Below are 19,893 nucleotides of genomic sequence, written 5' to 3'. Positions count from 1 at the left end.
GCCCACAGTAGCATACAGCACAGAGCACAGCCCACAGATAACTATATACAGCCCACAGTAGTATACAGCACAGAGCACAGCCCACAGAGAACTATATACAGCCCACAGCAGTATACAGCACAGAGCACAGCCCACAGAGAACTATATACAGCCCACAGCAGTATACAGCACAGAGCACAGCCCACAGAGAACTATATACAGCCCACAGTAGTATACAGCACAGAGCACAGCCCACAGAGAACTATATACAGCCCACAGCAGTATACAGCACAGAGCACAGCCCACAGACAGGGCCGGCGTTAGGGGCAGGCAGACTAGGCAGCTGCCTGGGGCCCCCGCTGCCCTAGGGGCCCCCAGCCAGGGGCAGACATACTGTTGATGGCACTGCTCCAGGGCCCAGAGGTGGAGGGGGGCCCCTGCAGGCAGGCCCGGTATCATGCAGGGTCGGGCCCCTCTCACCCCCGGCCCCTCCTGTAATCATGGAACACTGAGTGTCGGGGAGAGAGCGGGGCGCGAAGTGCAGGAGATCAAAAAGGGGGCGTGTCATGCAGGGAAAGACGCTGGCCAATGAACGCTTTCCTTACCTCACAGTGACCAGACTGAGGAGAGCGCTCACTGGCTGCCGTCTGTCCCCCTGCATGGAGCGTCCCAATCGTGAGTACTCGCCTACAGTCAGGGGCCCCGGCTGCACAGCAAATAGAGACAGCAGTGGAGGAAGAGCAGGACTTACAGGGGGTCTTCTGCTCCCTCCACTGTTCTGTTCAGAGCAGGCTGCAGCGTCTCCTCACAGAGCAGAGATGGGGGAGGAGGAGCGCACTGCAGGGGCAGCACGGCAGCAAAATGTATGCTGTGAAGTGACCTGAAAAGTACTGTGCAGTTATAGTGCTCTTTATAACTTATCTCTTTATAATTTTAGTCATGGAACTTTTTGAATTTGAGTCTTTTCCTCCCTTACTGGGAATTTATCATCAGGTGCTGTCTGCTCTGTGCCCCATCCCCCACAGTGGGGTCTGCAGCCTTCTCCAGCTGAACTGACCTGCAGGGCTCATCTGATCACCTATACAAGATTAGTATGTATGTATGTATATGCATGTGTGCATCTGTGTGTATGTTTCTATCTGTGTGTATCTGTGTATGTACAGTATATGTGTGTATGTATATGGTATAGTTGTATGGCTGTGTGTGTATGCATGTACAGTATGTGTGTATCTGTGTATGTGAAATAAATTTGTATGGATATATGGTATATATGTATGTTTATGTGCATGTACATACAGTATATGTATATGTATGTACGGTATGTGTATACTATGTGTATATACTGTATGTGTGTATGTACGGTACGTGTATGTGTATCTGTATGTTCGGTATATGTGTGTGTATGCATGTACGGTATATGTATGTATGTACGGTATGTGCATTTGGGTGTATTTTATATGTATGTACGGTATGTTTGTACTATATGTATATAACTGTATCTGTGTATGTACGGTATATGTGTGTGTATCTGTGTGTATGTACGGTATATGTGTGTACGGCATTTGTGTGAATGTACGGTATATGCATGTGTGTATGTACGGTATGTGTATGTATGATGGTATATGTATGTGTATCTGTGTGTATGTATGGTATATGTATGTGTTTGCATATACTGTATTTGTATGTGTATCTGTGTGTACGTACGGTGTATGTATGTGTATTTGTGTGTATGTATGGTATATGTATGTACGGTATGTGTATACTATCAGTGTATATAACTGTATGTGTGTATGCATGTAAGGTGTATGTCTGTGTATGTACGGTATGTGTATCTGTGTGTATGTACGGTGTATGTATGTACAGTATATGCCGGAACAAAAATCATTGTTCTCATCAGCACATCGCCCAGTTAAAACTGCAGATATTCTGCTAAGATGATACTGTATGGGGACAGATTGATTTACTAGTGATCATTCTCTCCCCAGCCAGTGTAAAGAGGCTAGAAACAAGTGGCGAATGACTTCAATATTGTTGATCACGCTCGTCTAGTGGCCTGAAATCAGCGCATGTAGCTACAACCAAAATGTTTCTGTTGGTGCAATATGTTAGCATTTGGGGCCCCATTTTAAACTTTTGCCTAGGGCCCCACTTTGCCTAAAACCGGCCCTGCCCACAGAGAACTATATACAGCCCACAGCAGTATACAGCACGGAGCACAGCCCACAGAGAACTATATACAGCCCACAGCAGTATACAGCACAGAGCACAGCCCACAGAGAGCTATATACAGCCCACAGCAGTATACAGCACAGAGCACAGCCCACAGAGAACTATATACAGCCCACATCTCTTCTCTTCCTCCCCTCACCTCCTCCGAGAATGGCCCCACAGTCCAGAAAAAAAAAAACTCTCCTCACCTCTCCTCGTGCCCAGCGTTGCTTCCTGGTTCCTGCTCCTGTCTCAGCAGCTGCAGTCTGCCCGGGACACAGCAGGTGCGCGATGATATGACATCATCGCGCACCCGCAGTGTCAGAGGCAGAGCGGGGAATGATGGGAGAGGAGCGTCTGTAGACGCTCTCTCCTCCATCATTGCATTCAACTGTACCGGCGTCTATACGCCGGTATAGTTGAATGCGACGGCGGGGGCGGCGGATTGAGCGGCCCACCACTGGCACCGGCCCTTCTGGCATTTGCCAGAAGTGCCCTATGGCCAGTCCGGCCCTGGTGGCCTGCAACAGAGAGGGAGTTTGCTCCAAGTTATAAATTTAGATTTGACCAAATCCAGTAGTGGATAAATGTTAAGTTGTAGGTCCAACCGACTACATTGAGACATATGGATACCTAGATATTTGAAATTAGAGACGATAGGTAGAGGCGAGAGAGTTTCGAGACAGGGCATCGGAGCATGAGATAGAGGCATCAGAGCAGATTTATCCCAATTTATATAAAGATCGGAAAATTTACTAAATTTTTCTATGGTCGCTATTACTTGTGGTTATGTTTCTTCTATTTTATCTATAAATATTATCATGTCATCGGCATAGAGTCCTATGTTATTCACACGGTCCGCAATATTTATTCCCTTAAGATCCATAGAGGATCTTATGCGTATTGCCAAAGCCTCTATCGCAAGGGCAAAGAGGGCCCGGGACAGAGGACATCCTTGGCGGGTTCCTCTATGCAAGGCAAAAGAATCGGAAATGGAGTAATTCACAGTTATAATCGCCCTGGGATTCTTATATAGTGTGTCTATCCCTCTAATAAATGTATCCCCAAAACCGTATTTTCGTAGGCATGCAGAAAGGAAAGGCCACTCGAGAGAGTCAAACGCCTTGGCCGTGTCTAGCGATGCTAGTGCCCAATTATTATCTGACTCTAGAGAACTGTATTGAATCACCGATTGGACCCGCCTGATATTGATGGAAGTACTTTTTCCAGGCATAAAGCCGGTTTGATCTGGGTGTATAAGGTCTAATATTTTTGCACAGTTTTATTGCTAGTTATATTCCATTGCTTCCTCCCTGCGAGGAGAACCTGATTCCTGTTATTAAACCCTTCAACTGTTGGTCTGTCTGTTCCGTGGTGACATACTCAGTACCTGCATACTATTACATGTTCACATTGTGTCTTTTAAATGCCGGCGCAGTTTTTCCAGGTGAGGTAATTTCAGCTAATTGTCAGTAGTTGTTTTCTAGATTCGCAGCCGATTCTGCCGTCGCTTTTGTGTCTTTCCTTTAGGGTTTATTCAGACATCAGTTTTTCACGTACCAGTACTATCTGTGTTTTTTATAGATAGCACCCGTACCTATGATATCTATGGGGATGCTCATGTCCATGACTTTTTGGTCCATGCAAAATCGCAGAGGCATGTCCAACGTTGATCCGAGTGTCCGATCAAACTCTGCAATGCAAGCCTATGGGTCCATGAAAAAAATCGGACCGCACTCAGATGACATCCATGTGCTGTTTGTTTTTCACTGAGTGATATATGGAAGTGGGGAATCAGTGAAATAACTGATGAAACGCTGATAAAAATCAGTGATGAATCTCGGTCTGTTTTTCTCCTACAAAAAAACCTGAGAGTGGCTGGCATCCTATATGAAGAATGAGCATGTCACTTTTTTTTAACCACTTCATGGTTTCGGAACCTTGAAAGAAGTGACATAAGACGGAACGTGTATGCAATGTCATTTTTATGTACATTTTATGGGGCACTTTTGTGGTGCTTTTATTCAAGCGGAATCTGTCTGAAAAAGACATCATAGGTGTAGTGCTACCACTACCCCACCATGTCATGCTCCCATATGGTGTTTAGTTTGGAACCAGGAAGATCAGGATGAAGAGAGATTAGCAGTACTCTGCAATGTAATCTATTGGGACCTCCTGAAGATGATGTTTTCCACGTTGAAACCAAATTGCACGTCTGAACACTGCTTTTGGGAGCACCATATTGAGTGCTGAGGGGGAGGAGGACATGGTGTGAATGCTGCTAAATTGTTGCATAACACACCTAAGTAATAGAAAAGTGGGTTACACAATATCACCGGCGCTCTGCGTTCCCCCATTATCTTTTTATCTTTACACACATTTAATAACTTTAACCATAATTTTAATGAAAAATTAAGGACATAAGTCGTGACCGGTATCACAATGGCTGCTTAGTCCCAGGGTCGGCTATCGCAGCCAGCCGTAGGGTATTGCTGTGACTTAGTAAAGCCATGTAAGGGTATGTGCACACGTTGCGGATTTGACGCTGCGAATTCGCAGCTGTTTTCCATGCGTTTTACAATAGCACGTTAACCTATGGAAAACCAAATCTGCTGTGCACATGCTGCGGAAAATTCCACGCGGAAATGCGGTTTATTTTCCGCAGCATGTCAATTCTTTGTGCGGATTTCGCAGCATTTTACACCTATTCCTTAGTAGGAGTCCGCAGGTGTAAAAACGCAGGTGAAATCCGCACAAAAGCAGCAGGGAATCTGTAGGTAAAACTCAGGGTGTTTTACCTGCGGATTTTTACCTTAGGGTAAGTGCACACGTAGTCTTGGCCACTGCGGATTTTTCCGCAGCAGATTTGATAAATCTGCAGGGCAAAAACGAAGCGTTTTTACCTGCAGATTTATAGTAGATTTACCATGGTTTTTCTGCGGTTTTCCACAGGGGCAGCTGTAAAACCGCTGTGGAATCAGCAGAAAGAAGTGACATGCTGCGGAATGTAAACCGCTGCGCTTCCGCGCGTTTTTTTCCGCGGCATGTGCACAGCGTTTTTGGTTTCCCATAGGTTTACATTGAACTGTAAACTCATGGGAAACTGCTGCGGACCCGCAGCTGCAGAAACACTGCGGATCCGCAGCGTGTGCACATACCCTTAGGCTGTGTGCACACGTTGCTGATTTTTCACGTTTTTTTCGCTATAAAAACGCTATAAAACCGCAAAAAAGCGTACATTATGCATCCCATCATTTAGAATGAATTCCGCAATTTTTGTGCACATGATGCGTTTTTTTCCACGAAAAAAAAACATTGCGGTAAAAAATGCAGCATGTTCATTAATTTTGCTGGGTTTTTTTTTTTGCGGATTTCCCACTGTATAATACATTGGTAAATGTCCGGAAAAATCTGCAAAAAAAACGCACCAAAAACGCGCAAAAAACGCATGCAGATTTTTTGCAGAAAATTTCAGGTTTTTCTCAGGAATTTTCTGCAATAAATCCTGAACGTGTGCACATAGCCTCAAGGTCCATATATAAGGCACAATTATCATGATAATTTCTCCTAGAAACACTCATTTCCCGATCATTTTCTATGTCATCTTTACATGACATAGAGAATTATTCTATGTAAAAGCTCATTTTAAAATCGCATTGCATATGGATTGCATATGGATGCCATTGAGAAACATCGCATTGTATTCACATGACTCTCGTCCGACTTTTTAAGGAACATCGGACTGATATTATTAACGCTGATGGGAATGAGCCCTAAATCCGCAGCTGTGATGACAGTTCCATGTAAAACCTGAGAAAAGTGTGGACTTAATATAATTCGCTACTTGGGGGCAGTAACCCTTATGGGAGAAATGCCTGAGTTTACATTACCTGGCAGAACATTCTCCAGACGTGGCAGAAGAGTCGCTGCCTGCTCTGCTAGAAGTCACGGATAGCTCCATTATTTTTGGGACGTCCCGGTAGCATCGATATGTATAGAAATACAACCACTGAGGACTCTCAATTCTAAATATTTTTCTATAGAAATACAAAAAGGATTGAAATACCTGGAAGAAGCAGAGACTGAATAAAAACATATGGACAAGTGACCCCAATGCATGAGCATGAAGCTGAAATATAAGCACATTCACATGGTCAGTATTTTACCTCAGTATTTTACCTCAGTGTTTTACCTCAGTATTTTACCTCAGTATTTTACCTCAGTATTTGGTCAGTATTTTACCTCAGTATTTGTAAGGCTAGGTTCAAATTGCGTTAGGGCAATCCGTTAAGCGCATAGCGCTAGCGGATTGCGCTAACGCAATGTTTCTCTAGGGTCCGCGTTCGCCGTCCCCGCTAGCGCAGATCCCCGATCTGCGCTAGCGAGGGACGGACCTCGGACGCCCCTCGGACACTGCAAGCAGCGTCCGAGGTCCGTCACAAAAGAACGGCACATCGCTAGCGCGTGCCGAAAATGGCAAGCGCTAGCGATGCGCTACAGGCAGAAATCACATTGCTGTCAATGGGCGCGCTAACGGACCCGCTGCATGGCGTTAATTGCGACATTTTCGCCGTGCAACGCAGTCCGTTAGCGTTAACCCATTAACGCAATGTGAACCTAGCCTAAGCCAAAATCAGGAGTGGAACAATCAGAGGAAAAGTATAATAGAGACACGTCACCACTTCTGTATTTATCACCCACTCCTGGTTTTGGCTTCCAAATACTGAGGTAAAATACTGACCAAATACTGAACATGTGAACGTGACCCTAGAATAAGCTTCCTATACATGGGAAAACCAACACGTTTTTATCCAAAGAGGTTTTAAAGAAAAAAAAAAAAAAAAAATTACGTCAGTTTTTTTTTTTTTTCCTTGCAGATTCAACCTGGAAGTTTCAGGCGGCAAAAAAGGCTGAAAAGAAAAAGCATTATAACCACATCAGATTTGACAATCGCCTAGAAAAGCATGAAAATTCAGTCGCAGTTTTCCATTTTCAAAAAAAATCAGTGTGAACACGTCCTTAGAAAACGTTTTTGTTTGTTTTTGCACTGACTCACAACATTTTAATAATAAAAAAAAATTAATCAAAATATCTAAATAGATTTCCAATCATTTCTATGTGATCCTTGTCACATAAGATGTCATGGGATATAAAAAATAAATAAATGCATGCCCCCTCCCCCGAAATAAAAATTACGCTCATGAATGAATGGGGGGCTAAATGTCCAGTAATAAGGGGGTTAAAGAACAGGGCCTGGACAGATTTACACCATTTGGAGGTTAATGGAATTTTCCATATACTGACAGCAAGCAGAGTTAGAAGAATAACACAATATTATTTGCAAAAATGTAAAAAGCCTGAAAAGAAAAAGATTGCATGCTGTATATATGAAGCTCTGCAGTGAAATGAGAACCTGTGTGTGTATAAGACCCTATAACAGGACTACCACCCCCATCATACACGCACCCTGACTGCAGCAGGACTACACTATGTGCTGCACAGACCGTGATTGACAGCAGGCGCGGCCAACCAGAAAGAAGGACCTTACAGCCAATCAGCTGCTAGCCACGTGGAGGGGGTGGGGCTACCATCCAAATAACAGATCAGCAGAGGCGGAGGGGCGGCAGTGCCCGGGTGACGGCCAGAGGAGCAGGAGGAGGCGCTGCGGAGACAGTCACAGGTCAGAGGCCCCTCTATGGGACGTGTTCACTGCAGCTGACGCATTAGGGGGTCTCTGGCTGTCTGTTCTATGTGGGGGGACAGGTAGCTGTGTTGTACCACATATTATGCCATGTAACTGCATGTCACATACTTTTTGCACCAGGATACGGCCAAGTGGGCACAGGGGTGCCAAATAGTAACCCAGGTTCCAAAATATCATCAAATAGTTATATATCTATAGCCGTTACATCGACCACAGGATGGGAAGGGGGGGAAGCGCCTCAAGAAAAAAGGGTACCTTAATGGGCACCGAGAGTGCCCCTCCCCCTGATGGCACTGCTTTGTAAGTTGAATCCGACAGTTGGTCAGTATCAGCCTGAAAGGGTATGTTCACATGCTGCGTTTTTTATTTTTTTTCATGTGTAAAAAAATAAATAAAAATGTATTTTGCAGTAACTACAAAGTGAATAAAATTTCAAAGATGCGTTTTTGCTGCAGAAACAGCGTGTGATGGTGTGAACATGTCCTAGACTTATTCTTTGCTGACAGAGTTCTGCAAACTTCTACTCTCCAGCTGTGCCTTTCCAGTGCATTCCTACACTGTGCCTTTTCCAGGATGTTCCAAAGATGTGCCTTTTCCGGTGTGTTCCCACGCTGTGCCTTTCCGGTGCATTCCCACACTGTGCCTTTTCCAGGATGTTCCAACCTTGAGCCTTTTCCGGTGCGTTCCCATGCTGAGCCTTTTCCGATGCATTCCCACGCTGAGCCTTTTCCAGTGCATTCCAACGCTGAACCTTTTCCGGTTCGTTCCCACGCTGCTCCTCCTTTCCGGTGCGTTCCCACACTGCTCCTTTCCAGTGCGTTCCCACGCTGCTCCTTTCCAGTGCGTTCCCACACTGTGCCTTTCCTGTACGTTCCCGCACTGTGCCTTTCCTGTGCGTTCCCGCACTGTGCCTTTCCTGTGCGGTCCCACGCTGCTCCTTTCCGGTGTGTTCCCACGCTGCTCCTTTCCGGTGCGTTCCCACGCTGCTCCTTTCCAGTGCGTTCCCACACTGTGCCTTTCCTGTACGTTCCCGCACTGTGCCCGCTGCTCCTTTCCGGTGTGTTCCCACGCTGCTCCTTTCCGGTGTGTTCCCACGCTGCTCCTTTCCGGTGTGTTCCCACGCTGCTCCTTTCCAGTGTGTTCCCACGCTGCTCCTTTCCTGTACGTTCCCACGCTGCTCCTTTACTGTACGTTCCCACGCTGCTCCTTTCCAGTGTGTTCCCACGCTGCTCCTTTACTGTACGTTCCCACGCTGCTCCTTTACTGTACGTTCCCACGCTGCTCCTTTACTGTACATTCCCACGCTGCTCCTTTACTGTGCGTTCCCACGCTGCTCCTTTACTGTGCATTCCCACGCTGCTCCCTTCCGGTGCGTTTCCATGCTGCTTCTTTCCGGTGCATTTCCACGCTGCTCCTTTCCGGTGCGTTTCCACGCTGCTCCTTTCTGGTGCGTTTCCACGCTGCTCCTTTCCGGTGCGTTTCCACGCTGCTCCTTTCCTTTACGTTTCCACGCTGCTCCTTTCCGGTGTGTTCCCACGCTGCTCCTTTCCGGTGTGTTCCCACGCTGCTCTTTTCCGGTGCGTTTCCACGCTGCTCCTTTCCTGTGCGTTTCCACGCTGCTCCTTTCCTGTGTGTTCCCATGCTGCTCCTTTCCGGTGCGTTTCCATGCCGCTCCTTTACGGTGCGTTTCCATGCTGCCCATTTCTGGTGTGTTTCCACGCTGCTTCTTTCTGGTGCGTTCCCACGTTGCTCCTTTCCGGTGCATTTCCATGCCGTTCCTTTCCGGTGCGTTCCCACGCTGCTCCTTTCCGGTGCGTTCCCACGCTGCTCCTTTCCGGTGCTTTCCCACGCTGCTCCTTTCTGGTGCGTTCCCACGCTGTGCCTTTCCTGTGTGTTCCCACGCTGCTCCTTTCTGGTGCATTTCCACCCTGTGCCGGTGGGTAAATCTGCAATATATTGCAGTACCAGCAAAGTGGATGACATTTCTCAACCTGAGTCGCACAAAAAAAATATACAGTAAAAATTCAATACAGCAGAGATCTTAAGGCCTTGTGTACATAAGGAGGGAGCTTTCTCTACAAACTTCCTGGAGAGAAAATTACTTGTGAGATTTGTTGAATTTTATCTATGATACACAGCAGGCTTTCCAAAAATCTGCATGTACGTCGCTGTGTACATGTGATATTACGCTGCAGATTAACACTTTGGATTCTGCCCTAGATTATTCAATTTGCTGCAGATCCTCAGCGCTACTGCAACTAAATCCATAGCAAAGGGGTCCAGTCTGGAGGTATCCACATTGTCTCTATTGAGAGGGCGAAACTCTGCTCTCTCGCACAGGTGCAGGGCTTGTTACAGTGCAGTAATCGGGGCTGTGTGTTTGAAAGGAATCTGTCATCAGATGTACGCTGCCCCAAACTCAGGCTATATAAATCAGTCTGTGCGATTGCAGCCAGGTATATTTTATTCTGAAACACTGCAGCATTTCAGAGTAAACATACTTTGAAAAAAATGTCCCCGGGACTATGGAGTTAATTTCTCCAAACTTTTTCTCCAGATTTCTGGTGAAAAAAAAAGCCTTGAAAAGTTGCATTTATTTGCACAAACACAAAAACAACAACTTTTGGAGTGAACATTGTCGCCGCAGTTCCAAACAAGTTGGTGGAGGTGGGGGGCGTGGTGACCCCTGCTCACCAAATACATGAGGAGCGGCAGCGTTTGATACAAATTTAATTCCAGCAAGGGCTGGAGTAATATTTGTGGCGAAACGTACATACCGGTGCACACCAATACTCTCCTCGCCTGATTCATTAAGAGGCACGAGCAGCTGCTCTAAATTGCCCCCTCCAGGGTCACTGTGTCTAACCCCCTGCTCAATGCAGGATTCACTAAACTATCCCAGATGTCCAGCCTCTGTTTGAAGACTTCCATTGAAGGAGAACTCACCACCTCTCGTGGCAGCTTGTTCCACTCATTGATCACCCTCACTGTCAAAAACTTTTTTTTCTAATATCTAATGTGTCTTCTCCCTTTCAGTTTCATCCCATTGCTTCTAGTCTTTCCTTGTGCAAATGAGAATAAAGATGATCCTTCTACAACGTGACAGCCCTTGAGATATTTGTAGACGGCTATTAAGTCTCCTCTCAGTCTTCTTTTTTGCAAGCGAAACATTCCCAGATTCTTTAATCGTTCCTCGTAGGACATACTTTGCAGTCTGCTCACCATGTGCATCCTACAAATAACTCACGGAGCAAACAGTCCAAAACTCATGTTTTTATCCGCTCACCATCCTGGTAGCTCTTCTCTGAACTTGCTCCAATTTTTTTTAATGTTTTTTTTAACCCCTTCATTGCCGGAAGTATTTTTGTTTTTGTGTTTTTTGCTCCCCTTCTTCACAGAGGCATAACTTTTTTTTATTTTTTGTCAAAATAGCCATCTGAGGGCTTGTTTTTTGCAGGACAAGTTGTCCTTCTGAAAGACACCATTGATTTGAACATATAGTGTACTGGAAAATGGGGAAAAAATATCTAAATGTAGTGAAATTGCAAAAAAAGTGCAATTCTACAATTTTTTGTTTTGCTTTTTTACAATGGTCACTGAATGCTGAAACTAACCCACCATTATAATTATCCACGTCATTACAAGTTCATAGACACCAAACATGTCTAGTTTTTTTTTTATCTAAGTGGTGAAAAAAAAAGTCAAAGTTTGTTAAAAAAAAATTGCGCCATTTTCCTATACACGTAGCGTCTCCATTTTTCGTGATCTGGGGTTGTGTGAGGGCTTATATTTTGTGCGCTGAGCTGACGTTTTTAATGATACAATTTTTTTGTGCACTTTTGATCGCCTGTTATATTATTTCAAAACACTCTTTTTCGGCGATTACTTTGTATCTCCGTTCATACTGCACACACACAAATGATACACCATTAAACTTGCCCCCTTCAGCAAGAAAATAGCCAAACAAACCACACATCCATGATGTGATCACAAAATACAGTTTAAACATTAATTTTCATAAACCTGCAGTAAGGAAAAATGACCTGCAGGTGGCACCACACTACCCCAAAGCACACTACCACAAAGCTGCTTACAGACATCACAAACAAATCCTAACAATTGCCTTGGGGGCTTTCCAGCTTGCCGAACTCCTTGCCCAGCCAATTTCAGGCACATTGGAGGATTGCACACTTCCCTGCAGGTGAGTCACATATGCAAACACATTTGTAAACATGCACTGGCTATTCAATTGCACACTTGCTCCATTTATACTCCACCGACACACACAAATGATACACCATTTCAAAGGTCAAATTACCTGCAGGTGGCATTTGCCTTGGGGTCTTTCCAGCTTGCCTAAGTGCTTGCCCAGCCTATTTCAGGTAAATTCGAGAATTGCACACTTAAGTGCAGGAGGGTCACATATGTAAACACATTTGTAAACATGCACTGCTTTTTCAGTGATTACTTTGCCCCACACACACAAATGGTGAGTCACATATGCAAACACATTTGTAAACATGCACTGCTTTTTCGGTGATTGCTTCGCCCCACACACATAAATAATACACCATTTGAAAGGTAAAATTGCCCCCTTCAGCAAGAAAAGACACAAACAAACCACACCCACGAATTGATCAATACATAAAGTTTAAACATTCATTTTCAGAAACCTGCAGAAAAGAACAATAACCTGCAGGTGGCACCACAACCGCAATACATTTTTTTTAGCCTCTACTTATCAAACCAATTTATTGTATTACCAATCTACATACCGTATATACTCGAGTTGAAGCTGAGATTTTCAGCCCACTTTTTTGGGCTGAAAGTAACCCTCTCGGCTTATACTTGAGTCATACCCAGGGGTCGGCAGGGGAGGGGGAGCGGAGCTGTGAAATAATACTCACCTGCTCCTGGGGAGGTTCCTGCACATCCCTGGTTCCCAGGCGCCGGCAGCTTCTTCCTGTAGTGAGCGGTCACATGGTACCGCTCATTACAGTAATGAATATGGACCCAACTCCACTCCCATAGGGGTGGAGCCGCATATTAATTACTGTAATGAGCGGTACCATGTGACCGCTCACTACAGGAAGAAGCTGCCGGCGCCGGGGAACAGACGTGCAGGGACCGAGCCCGGAGCAGGTGAGTATAACGCAGTGCGCGATATTCACCTGCTCCCCGTTCCACCGTCGGCGCCGCCGCGTCTTCCGCGTCCTCTGCAGTGATGCTCAGGTCAGAGGGCGCGATGATGCGATTAGTGTGCGTGCCGCCCTCTGCCTGAACAGTCAGTGCAGAGGACGGGGAAGACACAGCGGCGCCCATCGGTGGAACGGGGAGCAGGTGAACATAGCAAGTGCTGGGGGCCTGAGAGGTGAGTGTGTGATTTTTTATTTTTTTTAATCGCAGCAACAGCATATGGGGCAAATGTCTGTGTGGAGCATCTTATGGGGCCATGTGCAGCATTATATGGGGCAAATATCTGTATGGAGCATCTTATGGGGCCATGTGCAGCATTATATGGGGCAAATATCTGTATGGAGCATCTTATAGGGCCATGTGCAGCATTATATGGGGCAAATATCTGTATGGGGCCATGTGCAGCATTATATGGGGCAAATATCTGTATGGGGCCATGTGCAGCATTCTATGGGGCAAATATCTCTACGGAGCATCTTATGGGGCCATAATCCACATTTGTGGAGCATTATACGGGGCAAATGTGTCTATGGAGCATCTTATGGGGCCATAATCGGCATTTGTGCAGCATTATATTTTAATATGGAGCATCTTGTGGAGCCCATCATAAACTGTATGGAGCATTATATGGGGCGTATTTTGTATGGATCATCTTATGGGGCCCATCATGAACTGTATGGAGCATTATATGGGGCTCCTGATTCAATATGGATATTCAAAATCACTTAAACTACTGATGTCTCAATTAATTTTACTTTTATTGGTATCTATGTTTATTTTTGAAATTTACCAGTAGCTGCTGCATTTTCCACCCTAGGCTTATACTCGAGTCATAAAGTTTTCCCAGTTTTTTGAGGCAAAATTAGGGGGCTCGGCTTATACTCAAGTATATACGGTATATAAATACGTCTCTGTGTTCATCATCTCATTAAATACATTTACATTTGACCAGCTTGATTTTCCTGAAATTGCCAGCGCCCCGACAACCAATGTGCAAAAATTTTGCACGGGCCAACTAGTTGCATTTTAATGCAATGTTGTGGTGACCAAAAAAAGTAATTCTTGCATTTTCACTCGCTACTCCGTTTAGTGATCAGGTTAATAATTTTTTTATATTGATTGGTCAATTCTGAACACGATGATACCAAATATGTGTATTTTTGATTTTTTTATATATTTTATTTTGAATTGGGCGAAAGGGGGGTGATTTGAGCTTTTATATATTTTTTAAAACTTTTTTTTTTTACTTTTGGCATGCTTCAATAGACTCCATGAGACTAGAAGCTGCCATAACCCGATTGGCTCTGCTACATACAGGCGATCGGGATGTAATTTATCTGGACCAGGAGATCTAAATTAATTTAAATTAGTTAAGTGTTCCCTTGCGATCTCACTGTTCATAGATAGTGTGGATTCTTTTTTTTCCTCGATGGCACTGTGAAGATCAGTTGCTGTTACAATTGCTTTCTTAGAGAATACAGATGCAAAATAAGAATTTAAAAGTTCGACCTTCTTAACAACATTTTTGACCACTTCACCCTTTTCATCCAGTAAAAATCCTATAGTAACATAGTAACATAGTTAGTAAGGCCGAAAAAAGACATTTGTCCATCCAGTTCAGCCTATATTCCATCATAATAAATCCCCAGATCTACGTCCTTCTACAGAACCTAATAATTGTATGATACAATACTGTTCTGCTCCAGGAAGACATCCAGGCCTCTCTTGAACCCCTCGACTGAGTTCGCCATCACCACCTCCTCAGGCAAGCAATTCCAGATTCTCACTGCCCTAACAGTAAAGAATCCTCTTCTATGTTGGTGGAAAAACCTTCTCTCCTCCAGACGCAAAGAATGCCAGCTTGTGCTCGTCACCTTCCTTGGTATAAACAGATCCCCGGAGAGATATTTGTATTGTCCCCTTATATACTTATACATGGTTATTAGATCGCCCCTCAGTCGTCTTTTTTCTAGACTAAATAATCCTAATTTCGCTAATCTATCTGGGTATTGTAGTTCTCCCATCCCCTTTATTAATTTTGTTGCCCTCCTTTGTACTCTCTCTAGTTCCATTATATCCTTCCTGAGCACCGGTGCCCAAAACTGGACACAGTACTCCATGTGCGGTCTAACTAGGGATTTGTACAGAGGCAGTATAATGCTCTCATCATGTGTATCCAGACCTCTTTTAATTCACCCGATGATCCTGCTTGCCTTGGCAGCTGCTGCCTGGCACTGGCTGCTCCAGGTAAGTTTATCATTAACTAGGATCCCCAAGTTCTTCTCCCTGTCAGATTTACCCAGTGGTTTCCCGTTCAGTGTGTAATGGTGATATTGATTCCTTCTTCCCATGTGTATAACCTTACATTTATCATTGTTAAACCTCATCTGCCACCTTTCAGCCCAAGTTTCCAACTTATCCAGATCCATCTGTAGCAGAATACTATCTTCTCTTGTATTAACTGCTTTACATAGTTTTGTATCATCTGCAAATATCAATATTTTACTGTGTAAACCTTCTACCAGATCATTAATGAATATGTTGAAGAGAACAGGTCCCAATACCGACCCCTGCGGTACCCCACTGGTCACAGCGACCCAGTTAGAGACTATACCATTTATAACCACCCTCTGCTTTCTATCACTAAGCCAGTTTTTAACCCATTTACACACATTTTCCCCCAGACCAAGCGTTCTCATTTTGTGTACCAACCTCTTGTGCGGCACGGTATCAAACGCTTTGGAAAAATCGAGATATACCACATCCAATGACTCACCGTAGTCCAGCCTATAGCTTACCTCTTCATAAAAACTGATTAGATTGGTTTGACAGGAGCGATTTCTCATAAACCCATGCTGATATGGAGTTAAACAGTTATTCTCATTGAGATAATCCAGAATAACATCCTTCAGAAACCCTTCAAATATTTTACCAACAGTAGAGGTTAGACTTACTGGCCTATAATTTCCAGGTTCACTTTTAGAGCCCTTTTTGAATATTGGTACCACATTTGCTATGCGCCAGTCCTGCGGAACAGACCCCGTCGCTATAGAGTCCCTAAAAATAAGAAATAATGGTTTATCTATTACATTACTTAGTTCTCTTAGTACTCGTGGGTGTATGCCATCTGGACCCGGAGATTTATCTATTTTAATCTTATTTAGCCGGTTTCGCACCTCTTCTTGGGTTAGATTGGTGACCCTTAATATAGGGTTTTCATTGTTTCTTGGGATTTCACCTAGCATTTCATTTTCCACCGTGAATACCGTGGAGAAGAAGGTGTTTAATATGTTAGCCTTTTCCTCGTCATCTACAACCATTCTTTCCTCACTATTTTTTAAGGGGCCTACATTTTCAGTTTTTATTCTTTTACTATTGATATAGTTGAAGAACAGTTTGGGATTAGTTTTACTCTCCTTAGCAATGTGCTTCTCTGTTTCCTTTTTGGCAGCTTTAATTAGTTTTTTAGATAAAGTATTTTTCTCCCTATAGTTTTTTAGAGCTTCAATGGTGCCATCCTGCTTTAGTAGTGCAAATGCTTTCTTTTTACTGTTAATTGCCCCTCTTCCTTCTTTGTTTAGCCACATTGGGTTTTTCCTATTTCTAGTCCTTTTATTCCCACAAGGTATAAACCGCTTACAGTGCCTATTTAGGATGTTCTTAAACATTTTCCATTTATTATCTGTATTCTTATTTCTGAGGCCAGATTAAGGGCATCTCCAAGCTGGTCAAACTTTGCCTTCCTAAAGTTCAGTGTTTTTGTGACTCCCTGACAAGTCCCCCTAGTGAAAGACAGGTGAAACTGTACAATATTGTGGTCGCTATTTCCTAGATGCCCGACCACCTGCAGATTTGTTATTCTGTCAGGTCTATTAGATAGTATTAGGTCTAAAAGTGCTGCTATAGCATGTTTGACTTTTCTTTTGCCTTTGACATAGGATGTTGGGGCTATTTTACTGCTTTTGGGCTCCCTTGCAAGCCTCACTTCATTACTGGCTTTTGCTCTTCTAACACTTGCCTTGCATTCCCTGCAAACGGCATTATATTCTTTAAAATATATGAATATCCCCCTATATTTCTTGGATTATTAGTGAGTCCAGTCGCACCCTGATCTGATCCCTTTGATTGACAGTCTCTCTGTATGTACATAGGGAGAGACCTGTCAGTCAGCGGGAACGGGGTGGGAAGAAGCTATGGGAACCGGCCTCTAGGGCTAAGAATACAAGAAATATAACGTAATCTTCGGCTGGCTTTTCAAAGTAGGTTTATGGTGAGTTCACACAGGGCGTTTTTGCTGCGTTTTTTTGCTGCTTTTTTATGCTAATTTTCAGCTGCTTTTACAGTACCAGCAAAGCCTATGATATTTCAGAAATCTCATGCACACACATTGGGTTTTTGTTTGATCAGTATTTTGTGCTTTGCGGCGTTTTTTTTTTTACATAAGGCATGTCACTTTCAGTGTTTTTTCAGCATTTTTCACCCATTGACTTGAATGGGTGGTGAAAAAACGCTGCAAATACGCTATGTTGACTTTTCTTGCAGTGTATATGCTGCAGAAAAGTCAAGGACAGCCGGATATGACCTCACACCCGGCCCTGCTACATCTAGATGGCAGGCTGCATGATGCGTCCATGCAGCCTGTCATCCAGCAGTGGACCCCCCTTTCACTTGAATGGGGAGTCCGACATTAGTGTTTGCCATGCTGTCATATGCATGACAGCGCCGCAAACACCGATTCTGATCGGCGGAGAAATCATCCCCGACGGTCAGAGAGCCGCGGCTCCACGCTGTCAGAAGACAGCAGGAGCGATCAGCTGTGATCAGAGGTGTAAACTTCACCTCCGATCACTGGTGTCAGCTGATGGGACTACTGCTCCCATCATCTGACACCTGCCACCGCTAATTACAGTGAAAGCAGGAGCGGAGGATGGGAGTATTCATCTGCTGCTCCTGCGCTATAAATAAATAATGAAAATAAAAACCGGCATGGGTTCCCCCCTAATTTTGATAACCAGCCTGACAAAACTGACAGCTGGGGGCGGCAACCCCCAGCTGTCAGGTTCAGCAAGGCTAGTTATCAAGAATAGAGGAGTCCCCTATTTTTTATTTTTTTTTTAATTATTTAAATAATTTGAAAAAACAGTGTTGGGTCCCCCCATTTTTGACAACCAGCCTTGCTAAAGCTCACAGCTGGGGGCTGGTACACTCAGGCTGGTAAGGGGCCATTGATATAGGCCCTCTCCCAGCCTAAAAATAGCAGCTTGCAGCTGCCCAGAAAAGGCGCATCTATGACATGCAACAATTTTGGCGCTTTGTCCGTCTCTTCCCACTTGTCCTGTAGCGGTGGCAAGCGGGGTAATGAGGGGTTAATGTCACCTTGCTATTGCAAGGTGACATTAAGCCGGCTTAGTAATGGAGAGGCGTCAATAAGACACCTATCCATTACTAATCCTCTAGTTAAAGCGTTAAATAAGCACACACATGCAGAAAAAAGTATTTTAATGAAATAAAACACCACACAGTTTTGACCATATTTTTATTGTTCTGCCATTCCAAAGTGAAGCCCTCAATCTTCTGTAATAAAAATATAATAAAAGAACAAAATTACACTTCCTGATTCGTCGTAGTCCAATATAACGAGTGTCCCACGACGTATCTGGGGGAGATAAAGCTTACAACCGGGAGCGCTGCTAATGTGACCACCCCCAGCTGTAAACTACTGGGGAATGTAGGAGACGGAGCCGTGACGTCACCGAGCCTGCGCTCCCTCACTGCCTGACCTGAAGTTACCTCCTACACCATGGGAAAATGCTGGGGAAGAGGATACCGCAGGTAATCTATCTATTCTATCCTATCTATTCTATCAATCTATCTATTCATTCTATCTACAGGAAGTTTTTTTTTTCTCTGTGTGCACTCAACTTTATTGGCATGCACAAAGAGAAAAAAACGCAAGAAAAAAACGCACCTAAACCTGCGTTTTTGGCGCAGCTTATTTCCTGCCAGGGTGATCAGGTTTTGCTGCAGAAAAAAACCTCTGTTTATTATGTTATTTCTTACCAAAATTATTGCGCTTTGTAGCTATTTATTTACCACATTACATCATATTTTATAATAATTGGAAAGATGATTATGATTATTATTACATATAAAGTAAAAAAAAAATGTATCCTTTTTCCCCATAAATGAGAAAATTCTTGTCTGATCAGAACAGTAATGAAAAGCAAAGGAGAAGCCTTCTTAGGCAGGTCATAAGATTCCTTAGCCCGGTTTCACACGTCAGTGGCTCCGGTACGTGTGGTGACCGTTTCCTCATGTACCGGAAACACTGACACACGTAGACACATTAAGGGCTGTCCCACACGTCCAGATAATTCCGGTACCGGAAAAAATCGGTACCGGAGTTATCCGTGTCCGTGTGCCCGTGAGCTCACGTAGGCCATACGTGCGGCACACGTGTGCCGCCCGTGTGCCGAGTGGGTACCACACGGAGCGTGTGGTACCCACGCGTGTGGTACACTGCATCGTGCTGAAGCCGCGATTCATATCTTCTGTGCAGCAGCGTTTGCTGCATAGAAGATATGAATAATAGTGTTTAAAAGAAAGATCTATGTGTCCGCTGCCCCCCCACCCCCTGTGCGCCCCCCCGCTGTTCTGAAAATACCCGCTTCCCTCGTTGGCTGTCGATGCTTCCTGGTCTGACCGCGCCTTCTACTGTATGTGGTCACATGGGGCCACTCATTTACAGTCATGAATAGGTGGCTCCACCCCTATGGGAGGTGGAGCCACCTATTCATGACTCTAAT

At 44.4% G+C, this 19,893-nt stretch overlaps 1 protein-coding gene and 1 long non-coding RNA gene across 2 annotated transcripts in view; both read left to right on the top strand.

The window, feature by feature from the left end:
- The first annotated feature begins 6,237 nt into the window (after nucleotides 1-6,237).
- LOC143774520 (uncharacterized) lies at nucleotides 6,238-7,284 on the top strand. The gene is made up of 2 exons (XR_013215548.1): nucleotides 6,238-6,340; nucleotides 7,065-7,284. It is a non-coding gene; the product is annotated as an uncharacterized LOC143774520 (long non-coding RNA).
- Nucleotides 7,285-7,737: 453 nt separating this feature from the next.
- PEBP4 (phosphatidylethanolamine binding protein 4) overlaps nucleotides 7,738-19,893 on the top strand; it is a 100,210-nt gene continuing 88,054 nt past the window's right edge. The window contains exon 1 of the mRNA XM_077262176.1: nucleotides 7,738-7,867. The gene's annotated coding sequence lies outside the window, so the exon portion shown is untranslated. The remainder of the gene's footprint in view (nucleotides 7,868-19,893) is intronic.

Source organism: Ranitomeya variabilis, chromosome 5 (genome assembly GCF_051348905.1).
Source record: "Ranitomeya variabilis isolate aRanVar5 chromosome 5, aRanVar5.hap1, whole genome shotgun sequence".
Taxonomy (NCBI): domain Eukaryota; kingdom Metazoa; phylum Chordata; class Amphibia; order Anura; family Dendrobatidae; genus Ranitomeya; species Ranitomeya variabilis.
Note: the sequence above shows the minus strand (reverse complement) of the source record. Positions and strands in the feature narration are given on the sequence as shown.